The following is a 15,376-nucleotide window of genomic DNA, read 5'->3' as shown; positions in this document are numbered from 1 at the left end:
AAGCCACTCCTTCGTTGCCCGGGCGGTGTGTTTGGGATCATTGTCATGCTGAAAGACCCAGCCACGTTTCATCTTCAATGCCCTTGCTGATGGAAGGAGGTTGTCACTCAAAATCTCACGATACATGGCCCCATTCATTCTTTCCTTTACACGGATCAGTCGTCCTGGTCCCTTTGCAGAAAAACAGCCCCAAAGCATGATGTTTCCACCCCCATGTTTCACAGTAGGTATGGTGTTCTTTGGATGCAACTCAGCATTCTTTCTCCTCCAAACACGTCTAGTTGAGTTTTTACCAAAAAGTTATATTTTGGTTTCATCTGACCATATGACATTCTCCCAATCCTCTTCTGGATCATCTAAATGCTCTCTAGCAAACTTCAGACGGGCCTGGACATGTACTGGCTTAAGCAGGGGGACACGTCTGGCACTGCAGGATTTGAGTCCCTGGCGGCGTAGTGTGTTACTGATGGTAGCCTTTGTTACTTTGGTCCCAGCTCTCTGCAGGTCATTGACTAGGTCCCCCCGTGTGGTTCTGGGATTTTTGCTCCCACGGGGTGAGATCTTGCGTGGAGCCCCAGATCGAGGGAGATTATCAGTGGTCTTGTATGTCTTCCATTTTCTAATAATTGCTCCCACAGTTGATTTCTTCACACCAAGCTGCTTACCTATTGCAGATTCAGTCTTCCCAGCCTGGTGCAGGTCTACAATTTTGTTTCTGGTGTCCTTTGACAGCTCTTTGGTCTTGGCCATAGTGGAGTTTGGAGTGTGACTGTTTGAGGTTGTGGACAGGTGTCTTTTATACTGATAACGAGTTCAAACAGGTGCCATTAATACAGTTAACAAGTGGAGGACAGAGGAGGCTCTTAAAGAAGAAGTTACAGGTCTGTGAGAGCCAGAAATCTTGTTTGTTTTTAGGTGACCAAATACTTATTTTACCAAGGAATTTACCAATTAATTCATTAAAAATCCTACAATGTGATTTCCTGGATTCTTGCCCCCCATTTTGTCTCTCATAGTTGAAGTGTACCTAGGATGAAAATTACAGGCCTCTCTCATCTTTTTAAGTGGGAGAACTTGCACAATTGGTGGCTGACTAAATACTTTTTTGCCCCACTGTATATACTGTAGTGGAGGTAAAAGAAGACCCCAGTATTATTTTGTATTTTCTACTCTGTCCTCCTATTAACTGACTTTATTCCTAATTTTTGAACCTTTTATGAGAAATGTACTTGGATTGTTTTTTGAATATGCCATTCAGGCATTCTAGATAATAAATAATCGGACTGCTTTTAAATATGTTCAAGCGTGACCTCATCAGCTTTTTATTTCCCACTACATCCCCTCTCTGCCAGTAAAGCTCCGCCATCGCAGTCATGGGGTCTTCCTCTTTAATTTAACTTTGTCTCCGCACGGAGCCGTAGCCATAGTGACTCATCCCAATGTCATGGAAACAAATTATTATCACCGCAGCAATAACAGAACACAACAGAAACCTGTAGCCCACACAGCGTCGCCAACCGTGCAGTCAAAATGGATTAAACCATTAACGACACCATTTGGATTTCAATGCAACATAGAAATAAGAAGCAACGGAAAGTTCCAATCATGCTTAAAGCAATACTTCTGATCATTTTTAGATTACTTTTAGTCAACCGACTTGACAAATTCACTCTTGCTGTTCATGATTTTTTTTCTATGGCACATAAGGGCTAATAACAGATGCCCTAGAAATAATCTTAGAGACAAACTGAAGTGCAGTTGGCTCCAAGAATGTAAATGTCGAGTTAGTTAATGAAGAATGACCTCACCCTTGAGTCCCTCAAGGGCATGCAGTCATTATCACCAACCCCCATGTCAGCGCATTATAGCTGGGATGCTCTGCTCTTTAATAACTCCAGCTTCATTCTTCACTCCTTGCTCTTTTGTTAATGGACACTGGCGAGAGATTCTCCCACCCGGCCTCCCACATACGAGCCCTACTCATCTTATTGCCTCCCTCTCCAAGCTCGCCTCTCTCTCTCTAACCACAATATGGCTGTATCACTTACACTAATAGCCTGCACTTAGAGTACCTCAAGGTGAAGCGCTGCCGTGATGCTTCCTGTGGACGGAGGAAAGACACGGAGGGATTGTGTTTGCTATTAAAACGCAGTTTAAAATGTAGTTTGTTGGAGTTGATTGAATACTTATGTTGTGTGTCTACTACATGATCAATCAACTGTCAAACAGAACGGCCTCTTTGGCGCTTGATGCTTTTTATTCCTCGCCTGCTTTGTGGTAGTTCCTTTTTTAAAGGGCCATACCAGAGTTGTATCTACTCTGATACAAATAGGACAACATTAATGCTCCAGAGTAATACAGATTTACATCATTTCCTCATTGGCAACAGCACATGTACGTAGGTAGATGTCATAAACAAAAATAATTTGGAAAAAATGTCAATTTGAATCAGCCGTTTAAAGTCAAGGTTGTTAGGCAGTAAAGTGTAGAAATGAATGCTAGTCAATAGAATGGTGGAACAAAAATGTGTGTTTTACTGTAGCTCCGCTGAAAAGTATGATTTGTAGCTATTTCTATGTTCCTTTTGAAGCAGTTAAAAGTTGTTTTCAATTTGAAAAAATGTGTCAAAACATAACACATCGTTCTTCATTTCTCATGGGGTGTTCTGAGTTTTCCCCCGTTCACAGCAGCCAAAAATCATCTGTTTCTGAGCCTCCTACCATGACTCATTCTTTTTTGGGTGGTTTGAGAGGAGGAGGGGAAAAGTTCTCCTCTTGCTTGTTTTGGATGCTTTACTGACAGCGCGGTTTCCCATGCCTTGCCGGAATCACAGAGTTGCCCCATAATACTCGACAGCTGTTGACTCCAAGTCACGATGCCTTTGTTTCTTGTTTATTGGTGTTTACACTTGGGCATGATCAACCGGCGTGTTTGCCTGACCTGCAAGCCAAAGATGTGGTTTTTGTAGACGTCTTTTCACATGTTTTCACGGCCTACAATTGTATTTTTGATGCATTTACTTTACATTAATGCATACAGTCTATTTGAATATGTGGCCTTGTGTGCATGCGATTTGTGACATCCTCCTCCTGCAGTTAAAGTCATGTGCAGCTGCCCCCCCTCCCCCCCTCTTCCCTGTCCGTCTCTGATGACTTCCAGAAGCTTCTCAGTGACACGTTCCTCCAAGCCTGAGCACCACTGGGTTTATCTGCTGATTCTCACACTTTTTATCCGGAGAAACAATCCAACATCTGGACTGAAACATCATTGGATTAACCAATAGCCTCGGGATTAGCCCTGCGTCATGTGTGCTGGTGTTTCAAAGAGATGGAATTGGGAATCATTGAAATTCTATTGATTGTGGATGGGATTATTTGTAATTAAAAAATGTTTTGAGCCAAATAATTGTTGTGCTAATGTATGACTGTTTGCTCAAAGATTTCTCATTGTTGTTGAGATTTCACAAGTCTGAATTGTATTGAACAACTGTTAAAGTAGTTAAAGGCATTTCCAGGAATATGCTTGGCTAAAAACGAGAGTATATCTAGTGTGTTTCCGGCCACATTTTGGCCTTAGTCGCTGCTTAAAAACCGTCTAAAAGTTTGGTTTTTCTTGAACTAGGGAATCCACAGATTAATACCATACCCGATACATTAGGATCCACTAAAGTTTTGCATGATTTGATATGAATAAATTATCTATTTTGTCACCATCTTGACACAATAGGAGTCAGGATGATAATTGAGGGAGATTAAAACAGTTTTTGTTCAGGCAGAAAGGCAATTTTTTGCTTATTCTTCCTCACATAAACCTAGAAAAGTGCCTATAGTACTGCTTTTTTTTGCTTTTTAAAACTTCCATCTTGTCACAGAGCTCACTTCCTCATCCAGTATCTACTTTTCATCCTCTACTGTAGGACTTTTTTCATTAAGCTAGCTTTCTTCCTGCTGGAGCTTCATGGCTCTGAACCCCAGTGTCTCACCACTGCTGCCCAGATCTCAGTGCTCCCTGTGTAGGTGCTAATTTAGAGCAGATGGACGCCAAGGCTCTGAACTCCCATCAACAGGAAATGGCTTAGAAACATGGACATCCCTCTTACAAATTACAGCCGTTTACCTTTCCTTGTTAACCTCCCCTGTCTACTGAACAATTATGTGGGAAACACTCAACTCAAACACCAAGAGAAAGCTACAATGGGATTCAATTATTACAATGGTATCACTTTGAATCCATTATTTTATTCTCATTTTAATTTGGCTCGCTGTTTCTGTGCACTCTGTAGGCGTGAGCGCATCGTCTCTGAACTTTGGAGGCACTATTCCACTTGATGAATTATTTGTTTGCTTTGCTGCATTTAGACAGCCCGCAAGGTAAAGACAAGGATAATACAATCCATACCCGAGAGCAAGACAGCTTCCAAATGAGGAAAATAAGCACCCCGGGCTAGAGTTCTTCTGCAGAGCTTAACAAAACTGTAGGGGGGGTGGGTAGGATACTGCAGGAGCTGAAAGGGGCTGGAGCATGCCAATTTGAGTTCAGTTTAGCAATTAAAGTAGACTTAGTAGTGGAATTTAAGGTCAAACATTTAGTTAGAAATTGTCAATAGGGACGCTATTTTACTTGCCTGAGAATCAGCACGTTTTCTTAATCCTACATGTTCTCACATGTTATCCACTAAATGACTGATATATTCATAAGGAAATTAAAATATTTGCTGGCTGCAGCCCTACGCAGAACCCTCCTCTGCTGTTTTTCTGCTTTTTTCTACCCAGAGACGCTTTCCTAGTGGAATAGAGAGTTCTGTGTTCCCTGTGAGCACGGTGTGATTTTTCCATTGAGTTCTCGTACAGTAGTCTGTGTTTGAGTTCAGCCCAGGGTGTGTAGACGGCTTCAAAGCCCGCGGCTACACCCTGTGGTTAGTATAAAACCGGGCACACGCGAGCTGAAGCGTTGACACAAAAACACACAACCCGGCAGGCAGTTGGTCTACACGTCACGATACACACGCCCTGAGACAGGCGCACATTTACTTAAGTCTATAAAAACAGTAGAGTGTGTTCTTGCCACTTCTTCCCCCTCACTCGTGGCGTCAGTCTCCTCTACTTCCTGTCTATTTTTTATCCTCAAATCTCTGTTTTGAACAGGCCTCTTTTAGGCATATTTCAAACTTAAGGAATTTCCTGTGTTCTGCTTATATCAGAGACAGAGTAGCAACACACACTCCCTCGCTGATAGTCTAAAAATGACCTGTGTGTGTGTGCACATTGTATACATGCATATGAATGTGAGTAATGACACCCTAGAGAGGGTCATCTAGCTGTGTGGTAGAGAAGGAAGGATGACTTTCCATCCATCACGCTCACTATTCAATCCCAGTTGTGGTCCGGAGAAGGGTTTTAGAGTTTCCCATGTGTTATTGGTGTCAGTTACTTTATGAATTGAAAGCTTGTCATTGAAATGGTGTAACGCACTCTTGGCAAATGAACAACCTAGTATTTGCTCTTGCAAACAAGGAAGGCTGCACTTTCACAAACCACTCAGGTTTGTATGCGCTCAAGTGCTTCACAATCCTCACACTCTGAATTATGACGGGCGGATGGGTTGTCGGGGGATTCTGTCAGTATCGTAGAGTAAACTGTTGCTTCTTCCCAACACATAAAGAGACTTGAGTTTATCTCGTGGGATTTCCTAGTGTGACTATGAGCACATAATATAGTTCTGTCACCCTGTCTCTAATGATGGATTGTAAAGGCAAGGCATGAGAGGGTTAAATATAGGGTTGTCCTTTATTCCAAACGGTTAATCTTTTTCTAAACTGAGCTGAACGGTTACAACCATCATCAGATAGACATGCTCTGCAGGTTCATTGGCTTGACCGAGGTGTAGGACTTTAGTGTGAGTCACGCTGTTGTGTCTATATGCAGAGGGCTCTCAGGGGATAAAGATGTTCATCTAGTCGAGCTGCTCTGAATAAACTCACCAATGACATCACAGTCCTCCAACTGCTTTTGATCCAACAACAACAGTAGTAAAAGAGTTTGACAGCTCGAAAACCTTTTTGTTATTGAGTAAATTGTAAGCTCGGGGGAAACTATGAAGGTAAAAGTGAATCAAATTGATCTCATATAAAAGGAAATCTAATAATCATAACTAACCTTTTCTGATAAAATCATATGAATAGTATATATTCATGCTGGCTGACTCAACCTAAGAGCCTTCAAACAGACAAACAGATCAGCAAGGATTAGTTAATTCGATTTTCCACCATCTTAAATCTAGTTCACTCTTTGTTGGAACTAAAAGAAAAACAAGCAGATGTCATCATTTCGAGCAAAGAGGAGCAGACATCAGCCTTATGCTGGAAAGAGATTGCTCTTGTGATCCTGCTGATGCTGCAGTGGTCTGATCCTCATTAACATGAGTCTGCCAGTGCGAGCGATTACTAGGCATGTCTGGGTGAAAGTACTAACATGGGACTGTAATGCTTACGGTGATGTGTAGGAGTCAGGAGAAAAAGCATGTTATGAGTGTATATGTGCGGTACTATTTCTATTGTTTTTAACTCAATGAAGTTCAGTTTGCTTGGCGTAAAACGTATTTCATCTGTTGCTTTAGTTTTGAATTTGGGCTTGAGACTTCACCAGGTTGTCTAATGGTTGATACTTTCAGTTGCATTGTGGGAAGTGTAGGATCTTTTGAGTTTTTACTCACACTACGAATGGAAAGATCTTGGCCTCCATTGCAAGAAGGTTATTATTTGAATCTGTCACTTACACATACTTTATGGAGTGCTGATTAAGTCTTTGATTATAACGTGTTAAAACAAATTTGAAAGCTGCAATTTCTCTCTGCAAAATGTGGTTTCTTCAACTCAACTTTCTAACAAACAGTCCAAAACGCAGATTAATTAAGTTAACATTATCTAAAACTGGGGAAGTAATCAATATCATAATCCAAATGACCATACTAGCAATGTTCTAAATTGTAAAAATCTATAACATATTGGCTGTGATGCCATGATCATGCCTATTTGTCCCAAAGTACTTAACAATAATGTCACTAAGTCTAAGATACAATTTACTAACGACAATTTTTTCCAACTGTCTTAGTCAAGTTTCTTGATTATCATGAAAGTTAAGCATAACTTCAAGATACAGAACCATACCCTTTATTACAACCATCAAACAGAGATTTAACACTACAAGTTGTCCAAAAAACAAACACATTTTATTGAGGGCCCACTTAATTCCCTAGGGACCCACTCAAAGGAGTGTTTGCATTAATCAATATCTTCATTCACATTAACTGCTCTCTGCCCTCCCATCAAACTGCAACAGTTCAAGTTTTATGGTGGCACACTAAAACAGAGCTGAGATTACATATTTAATGACACTCTTGTTTGATGACGCAGAAACACCAAAGCCACAGCCGTTCGTTTCTCAAGCACCTGCAATAAAAGTGCCCGCTCAGTGAAACCCAGTCTGGGCTTAAAGAAGCTTGAGTCGTGCTTTCAGAGGCGTCCGAAACAGCTTTTTTGGGTATGATGATACAAAGGCAAGTCTGGAATTCAAAAGTCAGAAGTAGCAGATGATGTTTCGTCCTTCAGAACGCATTAAAAACTCATACAACTGGCTTTTTATTGGCCTCGTTATTGTACAGTAGTTGTGGTCGATTTGGTGATCTTGTCAATACAAACTTGGTTGTATCTCTCAAACGAAACATCAAACAGGAATGCTCCAGACTTTTCTGACCAGCTATGGAATCTCAGATCAAAATCTGGATGAAGGGGTCCAGGCAGATTACCCACAAGCCTACGATGATCCATTCAGATAATCCTGATCATTTTGAGTTGGCTGTGCCCCAATATATGATCAACCAGCACTTCCATAAATGTGATTGACCTACCTTTAAAATTGGAACTAGACATAAGGTTTCATTGTCACCCATGAGAATATATCCTGCCATATGCATTTGATCGAAGAGCGCTAAATTGTCATCCTTGCAAGTTATTATCAACCAGAGGACTGTGCTAAGGACAAAGGGTCAACAACATGTGTAATCTGTTGACATTGCGGTCAGATGTGTTTGTTGACAGTCGGTATTGGAAGATTGGCGTTAGCAGAGGCTGAGCGGATTAGATGTTAGCCGCCATGCTAGCAGAGCCCTTCCTCTGTAATCAGTGTTGGCGGCTGGTGATGACTGGACTGTCTGCGCCCTCTCCACGCTTTGATTTCCCAACTGTGCCATCCGACCTTCCATTTATTCTCCATCTTTCTTATCTCTCATCCTACGTCTCTTTTTCCTTTTACTCAAATTCCCAACAACATCATCGGATGTTGTTTTTTTTTAAAAATGTATTCAGTCCCCGACGCTGACAGGTTGATTACAGTCTTACACTGATGGCTCTCTTTACCCTCTATGGAACAAGACATGCTAATAATGGGACTCAGAGAGGATGTGATGTGGGCTGGAAGCAGTCATTTTGAAAGTCTTGGAGTTGAATGAAGATGTATCCTTTATGATTCAGCCTCTGTGGTCTATGTGAGGTTTGGCGATCATGTTAGGGAGTGTCTCTTGACATTGGTCTGGTGAGGCCGGTTTGTTTCAGTGGATTAATGTACTTCCTTCATAAAGGATTGGAACAAGTGTATGTCGATGCACCAATGAAGGCTTTTTTGGCCAATAAAGTTGTTTAAAATCTTAATAATCTACTCACAATTTCTGTATTTAATCACAACGTAGACATCTCTAGTGCTCCAGCTGATGGAAAGCTAAAGAAATGGGCCTTTGTGAGCCCCTTGGACTACACATATATTTCATTTCATGTGGTTTGAGGTTGGAGTAATGGGCCAGGAATTAGGCTTTGAGCAGTCAGCGCTCAGTGCTACTGAGTTGTATGCTTTAGCTCTGCTTGTCTGGCCTCTGCAGTCTCTCTCAGGCCCCTCTTTTCCCCCTCGTCCCCCCTCTCCGCCTTTGTTTCAGTGCTGCTGCTGCTGCTGCTGCAGTGGGCCATGCCTGCAAATGAGCACCAGGACAGAGCAATTATTCAGTATGGGGGCAAGCCCTGCACCCCTCCTTCTATACACTTGCAGATACACTGCGCTCGCTGTCATGTTTCGAGGTTCCATACATTCATAATGTGGACGTGTTTTTTTGCATGAAATGTTACACGTGGAATACACACCGAGAGGAAAATGAAATATGCTTCGGCGGAATTTCTTGGATAGAGATGTATCTTTATAATTCCCTCAGGAGTGGATGAGCTTCATATCTCTTTCAAACATGAATAAATGTGACAGACACAAATATACACACACTTGTCTCATGTGCCCATCCCCCCTTATACACAGCCCTGGTTTGGTTGCAGAGTGTGCACTGGTGAAGGCAGGGAGGGGGAGACCTGCGTGAGACAGCATGCCGGTTGGCTCGCTGCATGTGTGTGTGTGTGTGTGTTTGAGAGTGTGTGTGTTTGAGAGTGTGTGAGCTGCAGTTGCCGGCGAAAAAGCATCAGCCATCTCTGCTGCCTCTTATCTTCGCTCCGTCTTCTGTCTCTCATCTATTTGTTCTCCTCTCTGCAGAATCTGCTACCTTGCCCCCGTTCTTGAGCACTCTGCAGACAGAAAGCTACCCTTTCCCACCAGGTAAGATGCTCTATTTTTCCTGTGCAGTGCAGTCTTTTCTGCTTATAAAATACCAGCAGAAAATAAGAATAAAATGTTCCTTTTTAGTGAATGTCCTCCCCCCCGAGCATGGCTTTGATCTTTACTCAATCCCCTCCCTGCGTATCCTCCTCCTATTGTATGCATAGATTCTAATTATCCATGATATTTGCTACTGACATATTCAAACAAAAGAGTGATGTTGTGATGAGCCAGGGTCTGTTTCTGTATGTTGGTGACACATAGTCTTTGTGACGTACCCAGTCTAGACATCTCTGATTATTCAGCCGGCAGGACAGTTCACTTAAAGTGTGCTGCTGCTGTGTTTTCTTAAGATAGAGATACATTATTTCAATTCGAAATAAAAGCAATTGTGGTATTTTTGAATGCTGTGATGCCACGTCCCAGTCAACAGATTGTTGGTGGATTCTCAGTGGGAGTGACACCGAGCTGAACACATTTCTAGCTGTGACAAGTTGGAAGTAGTGATGAGATGCCAAATCTGACTCCGTGTTGTTTTTTCTTCTTCCCTCCCACTGTGTGTATTCCTATATCTGCATCATCCTGCTTTCATCTGGATTGAAATCTAATCTCGCTCCCAGTTGGACTGTCCCCACTGTTTCTCCTCTCGTTCACCAGCTGTTTTCTCCTATCAACAACGGACAATATCCAGATAATTAGATCCACACATTGTCCAGATTTATCCTTTTACATAATAATAGATAGTCATGTGAGTTCTCAGCTCCTAAACATACTTGTCTGGTTTAGAGGGAGGGGTGGCACCTGCATTGAAAAATCAAGATGTGACGCAGATTACTCCGTGTACCCGGTTTGTACATTTTCAAGTCTCTTCGTGTGCCTTGAATAAGTCTCAATGATTATGGCATTTGGCTTTGCAAACAGGAATTAGGGTTAGGGTTAGAAATATCTGTTCCCATCAATGTATGAACTTCTTGCCAGAGGTTTCTTTCTTCTGGCTTCACCCCCATAAATCGGCGAATATTCAGACTTTGTGCTTGTGTTCTGGCAGGATAAAGTCTGTTTGATGTCCGGTTTGAAATTTTCCACGTTCTCATATACAGCTCTTCTAGGTAAGGCCTACATTTTCAGTGTATATGTGAAAAGGGCTCTTGTCTCACACGTTTTCCCTTTTTTGTTGTAGGAATGTGTCGTTGTTTTCAGGGGGACATTGTAGCATGGCACACTCTGGTCTAATCCCTGTTCTATCTAACACTATGTGCCAGAAGTCAGCAGGGTGCCTCTCCTATCCACAGTGACGTGCCCCCCCTTCCCTTTCTATCATGTCTGGGTCTGCCGGCATGGCTTGCTGTTGGCAGCTCTGAGGCGAGCTGTCCTCTCCTGGGAACTAACTTTGGATGACACGCCATGGCATGGGGAGGGCAGGACGAGGGGGCAAATCTGTCCTCTCACTGTCCTCCTTTTTCGGGGTCACAAATGAAACCCTATGCCCCCTGATCATCCTCTTTTTTGCATGCCCGCTGAGTGAGGTCATGGTTTGCCCGTGAGGACACTGTTGCGGTTGGTGAACCAACTGTTGCCGCGCTCACAGTTCAGAACCAGTGGGAGATAGAGGCATTGTTTTGGGGTCAGAATCGCCCCTGGTTCCAACCGCAGTATGTCAGCGAGGCATTTGAAATGTAACAGAGCTCAATGTAGGTGTCTCAGAGATGCCAAGTAGGAAAGAGAGTGCCATTGTTTCGAAGGCTTTCCCTCCTTCACTTTTCCAACTGCCAGACGGAAACCAATGGGGATCGGAATTGTAGTTTAATCTGGAAAATGTAGGAACCAATACTTTTGGAGATTGGCCACTGCAAGGATAATGAGACTTGGATTTTCAAATCTAATATATGTTATGTACATAATATGCATGTGCTTCCATTTATGATAAATATTAGTACAGAAATATTAAATCTAGGTCCACTCTATGTCCACTTACTTGCTTTTTTGGTGCTTACAATCAATTTTCATGGCCTGCATTAGTGGAAGATGTTTGCCCAATTTACCCTGCAGTGTAGTGACTAAAGGAAAAGCAAGTATTCTGATTTTCTTTTTGCATTTTGTACTGCAGTGCTTTCGAACAATCAAGAAATGTGATCCCCGACATAAATAATGAATACGTTGGTTATTTGACTGGCAAACTGTAGGAGAAAGAAACACTCCCATGGCAATGACAGGATGCCCTTAAGTGTCTGTTGACAAGTGATGGATGTGTAGCTGCATGTCACTGACAAAGATGAGGGGAGCCATTCAGACAGATGCAACTAAATGTATTGGACAGCATGTCATATCGGGGGCGGACTGCTGGAAAGCTGCTGAGGAGGAATACGTGACGCTGGTGCAATGGTAAATGGGGGATTACTGAAAAGTTTACAGTGGGTGAATTGGCTGATGTACAATACCTCACCACTTGCAGTGTTAGATTTGAGCCATGTTTAGCACTTCACATTCTCGAGGGTGAAAGTGTTCCAGAGAAGTAAAAATCACAGCCCGCAGGCCTCATTTTTTGCTGCCTTGTCATTCATGTTGATTGATGAATGTGTGTGTGAGGCTCTTAGGTCAAGAAGAACCTACGTGTTTAACAAAATAGACCAGTTATTCCACCTGTGTTCACTCTTAAGTGCAGCTGTTCCCTCGGGGGCACAAAGACCTGCACCTGGTCCTGCCTGGTTTACATAACGCAGCAAAAACAGTGTTGCTTGCGTGTGTTTGAGCTTGTAGATTCTGTAAAGGGCCCGGAGTGTGTTTGGTTTCCGCATATACAGTGTGATGCTTGTCATGTAATATGTGGTTCCGGGTCAACACCACTGTTGTCAGATTGATATAACATCCTGCTTCTCTTTTTTTGTCCAATAAGATGTAGGGATTTTTCAAGGGCAAGATGAGAAAGGAATCATTTCAGCCCCTAAGGGTTTATATTATTACGGGTTTGCAACCTGGACATCAGGTTTAAGTGTGATTGCCCACAAATTAATTAGAGTTAAGGCAGTAATAGCGATATAATCATACAATTGTGTTGCTCTATGTGACCGTTTAAAAGTAAGAGCTAATGGCTTAAATTATCAGTACATTTACGAGTCTGTTATTACCTTCACCCAGGAGGTTATTCTTTCTGCTTTGGGTGTCTAAATGTCTTTCCTGATTTTCATAAAACTTATTTAAAGTGTATAGCATGGGCCAAGGCAGAATCCAAAACATTTTTAAGTTATCATTATCATAGGACAGATACACAAATTAATTATTGTTTACATCAACATATTGTGTTGCATTTGTGTGGTGTTGGAATAATAGGGAGAAATAGTTCCCTATTGGGAAAATGGTGACAACAAGATCTCTGAAAGTCACGCAGTAAACACAAGACTACAAAATATCTTTCTTGTTGCTTCCATGTTGTTTCTACATCACGACATAAAGCTCCCGGAGAACCAGTCGTAAGAACAACTTAGCCTCTCGCTAAATAGGACAATCCATGAAGCATGTGAATGCACCATAACTTCCTGAAAATAACTTTAGACAAAGTTCTGCTGCTCACCGTGCCCTTCTCACCTTCTCTGTGATCACACTCATCTCCTCTCTTTTCTTCCTTCGCATTAATTAATGCGCCTATTTCCCGGTGGAGTTTGGCTCATAAGCCACACAGGCTCCTCTGTGCTGAGTACAAAGTGTGGAGGTGTAGAAAACAGCCTCCCCTCCGTCTCATCACACTTGTAAGATTGCACCGAGGCCCCTGCTGAATAAAGGAGTCGAGAACAGAGTTGTGATGGAACGGCGAAGTGATTCCTAGACGTAATTCATCTCACAGTGAGGCGGGTCAGTGATGGAATGATGATGATGAGCAGTAAGACATTTTTATAGCAAAGTAGCTGTTTTGAAACTTTTTCTAGTTTGAATATTCTTTACCTTGACTTCAACTCCCCATGGTTTTGCTGTATCAAACATGCATGTGTTTGTGTGTCTGCCTAAGGGAGTGTGCATGCGTCTTTGGGGGGAAGGAGGCTGTCTTGGTGAATTATAGATGAGGAAATGAGGTTGATGGCTGAGTTAAAAGGAGAGGAAGCAGAGACCTCATGGAGAGGCTCTGTGTTGTGTTATGGCTGGACCCCCATGTTGGACCAAACACGCCAAAAACAAAGCCATGATAAACTACCGCTGCTTTAACACCCTCATTATTAGCATTAATCATGTAATTCCCTGGAACTATTAATGTTTATATACTGTACTTATTTCATTGGAATCAGCGTTTGGGTTTCCAAAAGTCTGGTTTGTTGTTCCTTAAGTATCCCCGTGAGAACATGTGTGGTCTAAAGTACTGTGGGATTGTTGAGTAACTCCATTATACTTGGCCTTCAGGTGACTTTATTTAACCTCTGGCAGCCATGTTCACTGTGCTCAGGAAATTAGGACTACGTTTCTAAATGAGTGTAATGCTGGAAAGTCCTCAGTGTTTGCATAACATTCCATCTAGTCATTTAAGGCCAACCCACTGATACAGGAAGCAATTTAGAAAACAAAGATGGTGTCCAAATAAAAAATGTACATGATATTGCTTTACTGTGTTCTAGAAATCACACAGTTGGTGGTTTGGTTCTTCTTTTCTTTGGTTGCGTTGGTATGTGTCAAATTCTTATGAAGTACTCAAGGACGACCTAAAGGGAATCTCTTCAAATATTGTGCAAACGTCCAGCTGGACTCAAGGATGAACTGATTATAATTTGGTGGTCACATGATGTTGACTACAAACCTGACTGGTTGGCGACTGCATACAACCCCAAAGCCGTAATTCTAGTTGTTTGAATCTACTTTTGAAAGATTCCTTAAGCTCTGAGTCTAATTTGGATAATTAGGGTTCTTCAGGATAACGGTGCATCAGATAATTCTGGAAATATCTTCCTGTGATGTTTCCCTTCATCTCCTCTGTTCCTTTCAGCAACGCGTTATCAGGCCTTTTAGCAAAGCTCTGAGATTAGGGTTCATTTCCTGTTTGCCTCGTCTCTGACGATGAAGTCAAATCTGTGGATTAGGTCCGGCTTTGACCTATTTCCTCTATCTTCACTCTTCCTTTCCTCCATCGCTTCTCCTCTCTTGCCTTCTGTCGGACACATTTGGCCTCCGTCCTCCTGGGAGGAACATGCAGGTCAAGACGAAAAATGTGCCGTCGACTTTTTTCTCTCTTCCCAGAGACTCAAGACATATTGATTGTTTGTTTGACCCTGGACTCACTGTTTGTACCCGTCCATTAGATATCCACCCTTCAGAGGCCTGATGGTCATCTTGGGTGATTGATAAGAATGTGAAAATGTAGAAATGTCAGCATTATATATAGAGTGTTGTTGCAGATAGGACTTGGCAATATGAACAACTAGGGATGTCCAGATCACCTTTTTTTGCTCCCGATCCGATTCCGATCATTTGATTTTGACAATTTGCCGATACCGATTTTTCCCGATCCGATCTTTATGCAATGCATTAAGAGAAAAAAAAGAAAAAAAGCATTCAAGTTGTCCCTTAAGGTTATTTTTTTATTTAAATTGGATATTCTATCCAACATGGATATAGCNTCAATACATAATTTTTCCGAAATAAGGTCCCATGGGTCGGAAGTAGATTTTTGAACAATTGGATATATGACTGAAGGGATGGTGGGGGATAAAGGAATGGATGGATGGATGAAAAGGGATTGAGCCAAGGACAGATTGATG

At 42.1% G+C, this 15,376-nt stretch overlaps 1 protein-coding gene across 7 annotated transcripts in view; it reads left to right on the top strand.

Moving 5' to 3' along the window:
- Window positions 1–15,376, top strand: part of LOC104953622 (microtubule-associated protein 2) — a 49,646-nt gene that overhangs the window by 8,421 nt on the left and 25,849 nt on the right. For 6 of the 7 annotated variants that reach the window (XM_010780592.1, XM_010780588.1, XM_010780589.1 and 3 more), the window contains exon 1: window positions 9,381–9,641. The gene's annotated coding sequence lies outside the window, so the exon portion shown is untranslated. Of the gene's footprint in view, window positions 1–9,380; window positions 9,642–15,376 lie in introns of those variants that run through there. The other variant, XM_010780587.1, reaches the window with a different exon arrangement.

The sequence above is a fragment of the Notothenia coriiceps genome, unplaced genomic scaffold, assembly GCF_000735185.1.
Source record: "Notothenia coriiceps isolate Sejong01 unplaced genomic scaffold, NC01 NC01_scaffold00022019, whole genome shotgun sequence".
In the NCBI taxonomy this organism is placed as follows: Eukaryota; Metazoa; Chordata; class Actinopteri; order Perciformes; family Nototheniidae; genus Notothenia; species Notothenia coriiceps.
Note: the sequence above shows the minus strand (reverse complement) of the source record. Positions and strands in the feature narration are given on the sequence as shown.